The sequence below is a fragment of the Pocillopora damicornis genome, chromosome 8, assembly GCF_964200805.1.
Source record: "Pocillopora damicornis chromosome 8, jaPocDami1.2, whole genome shotgun sequence".
NCBI lineage: Eukaryota > Metazoa > Cnidaria > Anthozoa > Scleractinia > Pocilloporidae > Pocillopora > Pocillopora damicornis.
Window position 1 is genome coordinate 7977775 of NC_142677.1, and position 11736 is coordinate 7989510.

An 11736-nucleotide genomic window follows, 5' to 3' on the forward strand; every position below is an offset into this window, starting at 1 on the left:
ATACCTGACCGGCTACGGTCGAAAGCAAGACAAATAGAATCAGTTAATAATCAGTTTTTCACAAGTAACGATCATCTTTTTCACCTCAACGGAAATTTCACGCTCAACCTTGATAAAGCCAAATCAAGGGATTTCAATAATCTTTTAATTGCTAAAATCCACACTGGAGGTCAGGCAGGTCCTAAAAGATGGAGCGAAATACTTTCTTTGAATAATGAAAAATGGGCAAAGATATTTAAGTCAATACGAAAGCTGTGCAAAGAAACAAAACTAAAAGAATTTCAATTTAAGTTTATTCATAGAATCGTGGTGACAAAGAGAGAACTATTCAAATATGGCATTAAAACTGACGAAGAATGCTGCTTTTGTGGGGAAAAAGACTCAATCGATCACACCTTTATTCACTGTCCCTTTACGAAATCATTCATACAGAAAGTCATTCGGTGGTTTAACACAACGTACAATTCACAGTTCTCTCCAACTACGGAGGAACTTTTATTCGGAATTACCTCCAACTTAAACGAGAATAGTACCACCAAGAAATTCGACTACGTCACACTATTCATGCGTTATTATATCTATAGTTGTAAACTTAAAAACAAGCCCATTGTCCTCCACGACTTTGTGAATGCAGTTCACCAAAGGGACCTAATTGAAAATACCGTCAATAACTAGCTCCTGACAAATGCGGTTAAAATATCTCAACTCTCTTTAAAAAAAAAAAAAAAATACAAAATAAAATAAAAACAAAATTTAAATAATAAAAAAGTAAATAAATAAAAAACTTAGTGGTACACCTGCCAACAGTGAAACTCTCACCAAAACACTTCAAACAATACTCCTTACGTTCTTTTTCTTTTTTCACTTTTGTTATGGTTCCTCATTTAATGTATCAAAGTCTCAATGCACAAATGTAATTTAGCAGTAATAGCTTTTCAATCAACGTATTGTATCCGGATATCGTAAAGTTATCGTTTTATGTTATTCATATTGTATTATTGAACTTTATTGTAAGTAGACTAACATCTCCCTTTGGAGAGTACGGTGCAATAAAGAGATACTATTAAAAAAAAAAAAAATACCTATGCCCCAATGATCTCTTACTTGGACGTTCAATATAACGAGTACCAAGCCAAACGAATAATCCACAACACAGATATCAATTCCTTCAAAAAATTGTTGATAATTTCCGGAGAAGATGGACTAGAGATTACTTTCCAAGTCTCATTATAAAACAAAAATGGCACACGACAAAAAATGAATCTTAAAAAAGGGGATATCATCCTTATTCAAGATTCAAACCAGATCAGGGGCTGATGGAAGCTCGAAAAAGTTTCGGAAGTATTTCCAGGAGAAGACAGTATAGTTCGAAAAGTACACGTGGCATACAAGAATCCTAAACAAGGGGAACCAGCTTATAAATATAATGGAAGAGGATATATGACAGTCGAAAGATCAGTTAACAGACTGGTACTGCTTCTACTAAAAGGACGAAAAGGAACAGCAAACTTACTGAACACATGAAATAATTTAATTAACCCTTAACATTGGAAATTAATAAAAAATCGTATGGATAATCAAACTCTTAAACTAAAATTTTTGGCGGGGGGAGTGTTTCACTCTAGATTAATTAATTGCGCGTGAAAACGCAACAATTGTTAACAGGCTATAATTGGACAATCACAAAACGAAACTATCACTAATTGATCTTGCATGAGATGCAATGAATGTTGAGGACAACCATCGGGTTAATATTTCCTTTCTTTGGAATTGCAATTTAGTAGAATCCTTACTCATCATAATTGCTGTGTAGTTTTGCTAAAGATTTCGAATGCACATGTGTATTAACAGATATTAAAGAACACAGTTTCAAACTGTTGGTTACAGGGATAAATTTTTTGTTTACAAAAATACACTCAACTCCCTGATTCTAGAATGCATAGAAAGAAACATCCCATTAAAAGGGTAAGTGTTACTAGGCCACCAGTGCCTTAGATTAAATGTCTCAACATTAAAGACCTACCAAAGGAGAGAGACCCTGCCAGATATGAGGCCCACAATACCTCTTCTGATACAAAGTGCGACTACTTTCAATCAGTAAGGAACAAACTGAAAGCTGCTATTCGAGCTGCCTGTAAATCTTTTATTGAGAAAGCACTCTACTCAAGCAAGTCAAGTGAAGTATGGAAGGTTATCCACAGAATTCTTTCGCCTAGCCCAAAACCTTTGCGCTTCAACCCTGATGAGCTGAATGGTCATTTTGCATCTACAGCGCAAAGAACTTTTACCATAAATGCAATCCCCGACATTGAGCTGACTGAACTGATCAAAAATCTCCCCAATGATTCAGATTACCATACTTGATTTCATATTTCTCCTGTTACTAGAGAAGAGGTATTCAGGTCCGATTGTTCCACAGGAGCTGATCAGATTCCAACTGCATTCATAATCACTTGGTGGGCCCCCTCACTAGGATCATTAATGGTTCTATAACTGAAGCATACTTCCCAAAGCTTTAGAAGATTGCCATCCCAATGACAAATGATGAACTAAGACAAATCTCCATATCACCAGTGTTTTCTAAGGTGTTCAAAAGGTTGCTTGGCTGGCAGATGTTGGAGTTCACAAATAGCGCCTCTCTTTATCATGATAACATAATGTAAAGGGCACTCTACCGCTACTAGATAAGAGATGATATAAAGAATACTATGAAAGGAAAGAGGTCACCTTGATGGTTCTCACCGATTTTTATCAGGCTTTTGATACGGTTTGTTTCAAGACAATGCTAAAGAAATTCTACAAACTCAATTTTCCAAAAACTATTTTAAATGGTTCTTTAGCTATTTATCTAGTCGAACACAATTCACACAAACTGATGACACCAAATCACACCTCAAATTGTCACAGTTTGGAATACCTCAAGAATCAATCCTTGGGCCAAGAATCTTCAATTTATGTGTATCAGACCTCTGAGACAACCTTGATCTATCCACATCTTGTTCTCAATATGCTGATGACACATCTCTCTACACCCACTGTGTAGTAAGGGAATTGGAATCAACAACATGTGATTTCAACGAATCTCTTACCAAACTTGGATCATGGTATAAGGACTCTAACCTTGCCTTGAACCCTAATAAGACCAAATTCATGGTTCTCTTCACCCAGCAAATGTCATCCCACCACAGATTAACAGATCATGCACTTAATCTCACTGTCGGAGACAACTCTCTTGAGCAAGTCTAATCTACAAAGTTGCTCAGGGTTAACATCCACAGTAACCTCAAATGGGAGGACCATATCAAACATATAGCTACTTCATGTTATGGTACCTTGGCCATGCTTTAAAAAAGTCAAGAACTTTACTATTTATAGGTTAAGAAAGCATCTTGCCAAATTGTTAGTCCTATGACACTTAGAATTTAGTGACATTGTATTTTACCTGCTCATTGAAAATCTGCTTAAAAAGCTTCAACATATTAAGTTTTCTGCTGCCAGCTTTGTCACAGGTCACTACGTGAACCCTGTGAAAACTCTATTTAAATTAGGCTAGTTACCAATGGGTGAGTGTCTGGATTGGCATTTACTTAAAGCAGCACACAAAGCCCTGTATGATGAACATTGGCCCACAAATCTGAGGCTTGAAGATGTACAACATGGTAGATGCTTACACTCTAACATAACTATTAACCCTAAAATACCACTGAAGTCAGACACATTTTAAGACTGTGTCACTAAGCATACCAACGAACCACAAAATTACACAAATCTTATCAACAAAAGTCTGTACCAAATGATAAAACTGTAAATATTTCTTTTGTAGAATTTTTAGCTGTAAACTTATGAAACAAATGTCTTTTGTTCAAACAAGTGCAATTTCATTGGGCATTTGTTTATAAATAGTTGTCTTATATCAATAATTAGTTTGCTATACTTGGCATCAAAAGATAACAATGCTAAGAGTGGTATTTCAGGGAGTTTTTTCTTTTTTTCACCATTTTTCCATATTTCTTTGTATGACATCATCCCCTACGACATCATAATATACAAAGCCACTTTCAGGTAAAAAGAAAAATTTATAACCTCTCCACAAATGTATACTTTGTATATGTCTAAATAAAATGTTAGTCCTCAAAAAGCTTCCAAAGTATTGTTTAAATTTGACTAGAAAAATAGTGACCCCCTTAGGGTCCAAAGGGCTAAACAGGAGACTAAAAAGCTCATTGCCTTGAAAAATAAGAAACTTTAAGACTTTAGAAAAAGATGGGAACCATTATCATATTTTTTCATATTTATCTATTTTTTATTATTTATTTATTTATTTATCTATTTACTTATTTATTTACTTTTCATAATACTACTCGGAGAGGATATGTAGTTGGCTCATTCAAAGTCAGCACTCCTTTACTTTTCTTGTTAACAAACTTGAGCTCCACAAAGCACAACACCAACAACACACAAAGAAGAAACTGTTGGTTAATCAGTAAAGGAAAACTGGAACCTGCATCAAATAATACGAATAACTGCATTAAAATACTCTTTGTTAACAAATCACATCATTTCTGTTATAATCTAGTCACGTGCAGAATCATGTGATCAGTAATCGGATATTCCTGTTGTGCAATGTATGATCTAAGTTCTCTTCTTCGACCTCATTAAAAAGCATGTAGATCTACAATATTCGTGTCCTTGGTTAAATACATTGGCGACGAGGATAAACATGGCAACCTACGGGAACGTTGGGGAATTTAAGGAGTCGGAGGAATCGTACTGCCACAGTACTTGAACCACTCCACAAGCTCCTTAGACAAGGTACAAAGTGGTGTTGGAAGACTGAGCAGCAGATGGCCTTCGATAAATCCAAGAAACTACTTCAGTCTGCAAACCTCCTAGTGCACTTCCAGCCAGATTTGGAACTGATCTTGGCGAGTGATGCCTCCGATTATGGAGTAGGGGCAGTACTCTCCCACCGGATGGCGGATGAAGCAGAGCGCCCAATTGGTTATGTCTCAAGATCGTTGAACAAAGCTGAGCGTGGTTATTCCACTATTGAAAAAGAGGCTTTGGCAATTATCTTCGGTGTGAAGAAGTTTAATCAGTTCTTGTACGGTCAGAAGTTCACCACACAGACTGATCACAAGCCGCTGGAGGAGCTCTTTAACGAGAAGAAAGAAGTACCCCAACAAGTCTCTCCAAGAGTGCAGCAGTGGGCCCTTACCTTGGCAGCATACAAGTACAAGATTGCCTATAAAGCTGGGACCACAAACGCCAATGCGGATGCAGTAAGTCGACTTCCCTTGTCCAAAATGACAGAGTCTGTTCCTGTACCGGGAGAGACAATTTTACTCTTAGAACATCTGGACCACACCCCAATCAACTCACAGCATATCCGAGAATGGACAAGGTGCAATCCTGTTCTCTCAAAAGTGCACCAGTTTACACTGAATGGATGGCCACACCACTGCCAGGATGTGCAGCTACACCCATATTTGAGCCGGAAAGCAGAATTAACCATAGAAGGTGGATGCATTCTATGGGGAAACAGGGTGATAGTACCACCTCAAGGACAAGCACAAGTCATAGCCGAGCTTCGCAAAGCCCATCCAGGCATATCAAGAATGAAAGCCCTTGCACGTGGTTATGTGTGGTGGCCAAACATGGATCACGAATTAGAAGATGCAGTGAAGAAGTGTCAGCAGTGCCAACTTCACCAGAAGGCCCCAGCAGAAGCACCTCTCCACCCATGGGAGTGGCCTGGTCAACCTTGGTCAAGAGTGCATATTGATTATGCAGGGCCTTACAAAGGTCACATGTATTTAGTGGTGATTGATGCTCATTCCAAACGGATGGAGGTCCACATAATGCAAAGTACAACATCAGCTGCCACAATAGTGAAGTTAAAGGAAATCTTCGCGACCCATGGCCTTCCAGAGACCATAGTCAGTAACAATGGTCCCAACTTCACAAGTGCAGAATTTGAGAATTTCCTCTCAAAAAACGGCGTCAAACACACCAAAGTCTTGCCATACCATCCAGCTTCGAATGGCCAGGCACAGCGGGCAGTTAGAGCCTTCAAAGAAGGGGTAGAGAAAATGGAAGAGGGAACCATGCAAGACAAGTTGTCACGTTTTCTGCTTAAATACAGAACAACGCCACACACGACCACAGGGGTTCCCCCAGCAGAGCTACTGATGAAAAGAAAGCTGAAAACTAAGCTCGATCTTATAGTTCCCAACACTGCAAGTCTGATGAGACAGAAGCAAGAACGTCAAAAACAGACCCACGACCACCATGCCAAACACAGAGATTTTGAAGCCAGTGATCCTGTGTTCATAAAAGACTTCAGTTCCCCCAAGTCCTGGCAGAAAGGAACTGTGGTGCAGACAACAGGCCCAATCTCAGCCCTAGTTGAATTACCGGATGGTCGAGTTGTTCGACGACATCAGGACCATGTGCGGAAGAACCACAACCAAGACCCAACAATATCAAATCCTGAGATCTTAGTACCAGGCGTGCTCCCCAATTGCACAACAGACACAACGCAACTGAGTGTTCCAGCCAAACTGGTCGTGAGTTCGCCTGACACACAAGAGGCTAAAGTAACATGCCCAGTCCGCAACCGACGTCTGCCGGAATGTTTCAAGGACTATGAACTTTAAAAAAAAAAAAATTATGTGACATTACTCACGAACATTGATTGGCAATCGACGAGAATTGTTGCGTGACATACATTGCGTGGAAAAACATTAATGATTGGTTTTATTACGCTTCAGTTCAGCATTGTTTACTTTTTGTGTGTACTTTTTTTTGTTTCAGTTTAGCAAAAGTCTTAAGGGGGAGGAATGTTATAATCTAGTCACGTGCAGAATCATGTGATCAGTAATCAGATATCCCTGTTGTGCAGTTCTCTTCTTCGACTTCATTAAAAAGCATGTAGATCTACAATATTCGTGTCCTTGGTTTATTACAATTTCCTTACTACATCTCCTGATGGCTTAGTATACCATGCCAACTCCCCTGAGCCAAGTTCAAGTGGATTTGTGGAAGTGAAACTTATCGTCCTAAATGAATGAACTAATCAGAGAGATAATTTTTCTCCTAGGTACAACAGATGGAGACCTGGTCACCAACAAAACGACCACAAATACCACTATCAAATACAGCAACAGATGTTTGTTACAGAGACCACATGAGTTTAATGATTTTTCACATCAGTTGGCACCCATGCAGCAGAAAGAGTAAAATCCCTAGTGATTGCAAATAGTTTACCCTCAGACACCTTCCGCTGCCACTGCTTTTGCAACTGAGGAATTTCAATTCCATCCTGTTTCTTCTTTGAAGATACCCAAGATTGTACATTCCTTTCCCTACAATAAGGCACCTGAGCTCGACAAAGTTCCAATGAAGGATGCTTTGAATTGTATTCTTTTTACATTGACAGAGATTGTCAATCATTTTCTCCTTACTTTCATAATTCCAATGACTTGGAAAGAGGCATTTGTCATTCCACTGTTGAAGGAGGAGGATCATGAGGTATCAAACAACAGTCGCCTCTGTAGCTATTGCTTGCATTTTCCAAAGAGTGCAAATGAGCCCCCTGTCACCAGCTTACTGGATACATGGAGCGAAAGAAGAGCTTGTCCCAACATCAGAGTGGAAACAAAAAACTACACTCAAACATCCTTACAACAAGCATGATTCTTGAAGCTGTAAACAAGAAAGAAATCACTGCCCAAGTACTACTAAATCTCTAACAAGCATTTGACAGTTTAGACCATTCACTTCTTCTAGCAAAGCTAAGAGTCCTTGGCCTTTCTAATGTCTCACTTGACTGGTTTAAGAGCTATCTGTTGGAGTGAACTCAGTCTGTTTGTGATGGATCCTAGGTGTCAGAGTTCCAGATGATGGTACGTAGTGTTCCCCAAGGATATTTTCTTGGACCGGCCGGCACTGTTTAACATCTACATAAATGATGTACCAAGCATCTCTAACATGTGTTCCCTGGAATCTAACATAGATGATTTTAAACTGTACCTGACCTTCCAAGTAAGTTCAGAACTCAGAGAATGCTGCTGCTCCTCTGGCTGCAGATCTACAGGATATTGCTGCCTGGTGCTGCACATGCAGTCTCTTAATAAACCCAGATAAGACAAAACTCCTTCTCTTAGGAACACATCAGATGCTGAAGAAAATACCAAAAGACTTCCATGCAACTCTCCTAAATAAATCTGTTGGTCAACTGTCAGCAAGGTGTTGGTCGACAGTTGGCCAACTGTCGGCCAACAGTCGGCTGACAGATTACCAAAAGTCGGCCGACAGATAACCAACAGTCAGCAGACTGTCAGTGAAGGGAGCTGTTCTTCACAATTACCTGATAAGCAGTCTCTGATAAAAGTTGTAAATGCTTTAGTTTTCAGTAGGTTGTATGGTTCATCTGTGTGGTGTAACACATCAAAGAAGAGCATTACAAAATTACACAACGTGCAAACCTCTGCCTCATGTACTATAACTAACACAAAGAAATATGATCAGACATGCAATGCCAGCTTTGAAGCAGTTGGACTGGAAAACAATACATCAGATCCTAAGGTTAAGAGATGCTGCTGTGGCCTTTAAGTGCCTCAAAGGTCTAGCTCCATCATACTTGAATGACAGGTTTATCATAATATCAGACATCCACCACTGCAACACTAGAAATAAGAATCTGTTTGATATTTCAAAAGTACTGTTCATCTGCAGGTTAGCGCAGTTTCTGGTATAGAGCAGTTACAGTGTGGAACAATCTTCCCAGAGTATTGGACATCTTGACTCTTTCCAAGTTTTTAAGCTAGTTTCAAAGAATATCTTTAAGGAGTATTGTTTTTAACTATAATTATCACATGCGTTATGATATTCCTATAACTTTTTTATTCTTTAAATATCCTTTTTTACATTGTAATTAAAATTATGAAAAGCCTCTGGAGGATTCAATAAAGTATAACTGCTCATATAATGATAAACATACCACTATCAATAGGAGCTTGTGTTATAGGAATTCTGCTGTCAAATATATGTCAGATTTTTAATCCTTTCAATACAACTCTCCACATGTATTCTTAGACCGACAATTTTCTTGTTGTGTTCCATTTCTTCTCTGCTGAACTGAGTTTTTCTTTAGAAACGAGTGTACATTTACAGTCACCCCTATTGCAGCAAAATCATCTTGTATGTTGAAGTCTTTGTCTGCCATTACATCATTGCCAGGGTCCAATTACACCGGACATTTTGGTTAGCTTCTTGACACTTGCACTTCCAGAGTATATTTCACTTAGGAATTCTACAGCACCAGTGTGTTAAAGACAACCAAGACCTTTCATAGTGGTCGAGCCTTTGTATAAAGAACTACACACTGGGTGCATGTCAAGTAAGGAAGGGCTCTCAGCTCAAATTTCAAGTTCCTTAAAAATGTTTGGCATGTACTGATGTAAGATCTTTTCCCTAGAAATGCAAATTTAGGGCTGCATTTCAATCCTCACAAAGCAAACCTAAGTATTAAGCACAACACAACCAGTAGTTTCGGAAATATTTAACCTATGTGCTTGATCCTTCCAAAACAAGCCAAGCCTAAGTCTTAACAAAGTAGAAACAATCTCTTCAAATAGTCATTGCTCTTGGCCTTCACTGCTGTTGCTCTGAACCAGTGCCTTTCTTTTTGTAATTGCCATAGTTAAAGGCTTTGTGAGAAAGAAAGATAGACTTCCTTCAGGATGAACACAACTGCCTTCAAGGGATGGTCTTACAAAATTTTCAAATCCTGTTAAGTATCTAATGTAGGCATTTGACCTCTAGTAAAACTGCAAAGTTTGAACAAAACCGCTCTTAATTCTACAGACTCTTGCTGCATATGAGGATTCATCAAATGTGGATGGGGACTTACAGAGGTAGTTCTTAACATTAGGTTGAAAAAACAAAGTGGTAAATGGACACAACCTCAAAGCAAAAAGGGCATTGAAACATGATGTCTTTATTCTTTTGGCCTTAATAATATATATCACATCTTTAACAGCTTGCATCCATGGGTTGAAACCCTTTGAGGTTCTCACTAACACATTTTTCCACGCAATTTTTGATAGGAAGTGGAACTGTTAGAGAGCAAGATTAACTTTTTTCAGGACAACATAAAATCTTCAAATACTGGTATCTATCTATCTCACTTGATTCAGCAAATGAAGAACTTGAGACATCACAGAAACAGTCATTTTTCTTTCGGTATTGTAAAAGGCAAGAACACTTCATTGAAAATTTGCATCCTAGAGAGGACCTCCAACTCATAGTAAGTGTTAGAGATTGTGATAAAGAAGGTGCATTCATTTTTTTGGCTAAATGTGTTCGTCCTCGCATTGCAGCCTATTCATCCTCTTAACTTGCATATGAACAAAATTCTGAAAAACAAACAACCATCAATGAAACAGAGCAAAATGATGAAATGGTGAGCACTTCATACTTCCCTCAAAGGTGCTCTCCAAAAACATTTATTAAAAGTAAATTGTTGATGAGATGAAGATTTTAATGCTGGAACAGGAGGACATGGAATCAATAGAAAAACCTTTCAAGTGCTGCCGCAAGAAACAGGTATTTGGTGAAACACCAGAGCTATTAATTTTAAAACCTGTTTTTGTTTTCTAACTATTTAGAACAACAAATTTAACTTTCGATACCAGTTGAACTATGGATCCTCAATGTATAGTTTCAAAGTTGGTATGACTTAGAGCAGATGAGATGGAACCACTTTCTCAACATTTAAGGCTCTCCTTATCATTATTATCATCATCATCATCATTATTATTAGTATTTAGTTCATCATTAAAACACCAACCTGTAGAACAACATCCTACTGACATTGATAATCCTACTACCATCTACATTTAAACACCTTTGCTACAGGATGACTCAGTTAAAGTTGAGGAAGAATTAAAACAACCACTTTGGAAAGTGAACCATTTTTAATTATGAAACAACAAACAACAGACCTTCAATAGTGCACTCACTTACATTGTCAATGCTCCTGTTTCTGCAGGTGTGGACTTACTAGGAATTTTAATTTTCTAGAAATAAAATGCTATTACTTTGCATTATACAACATTGACTGATGATGGCTTTTTTAGAAAAAATAGCAAGATAGAAGAAGAATCTTTTTCTGGACACAGGTTTCTTAAAAGATGACAGTTTGACATCGCAAAGCCCGAGGGAAATTGTAGAAGCTTTAATTTATTTTAAATTTCAACCATCATAATGGCTCTAAACCATTAACCTTTCTCTGTTGCAGTTGCTTATAGCAACTGTGACAAATTTTTCCTGAGAGCGGCAGAGGATTAAAGTGACAGACTGGTTGGAGTAAGGTTTTTGGACAAGGTGGTGAAGAGGAAATACTCCAGGCTGAAGTGTGAAGTATGGGAAGATGTGGAGCTGAAAAATATATAACCTTTGGATATAACGATATAAACCATCATTTCATGTTCAGAAGGAAGGCACTTATTGCTGCACAAGGAAAGGCAATGGTTAGTCCAGCTTACCATAAGGACATTCTATGAACCTCCCACAATCCAAATTCCAAGAACCCACTACATCTAAATCTTTGAAAGGCTTCAAACTATGACGTACATCAAATTTGACCTTCTCAAAAACCAGTCTCAAATTACATACTAAAAAACAGTGATTAGGTTTGTCCTTGAGAATCATAGAATACCCAACAAATGA

At 38.1% G+C, this 11736-nt stretch overlaps 1 pseudogene across 1 annotated transcript; it reads right to left on the reverse strand.

Moving 5' to 3' along the window:
• Positions 1-6222: 6222 nt before the first annotated feature.
• On the reverse strand, positions 6223-10898 carry LOC149041257 (uncharacterized; annotated as a pseudogene). Its single transcript, XR_016179314.1, has 2 exons — positions 10856-10898; positions 6223-9713 (listed from the first exon to the last, which is right to left on the reverse strand). The product of XR_016179314.1 is annotated as an uncharacterized LOC149041257 (transcript).
• Positions 10899-11736: the final 838 nt, after the last annotated feature.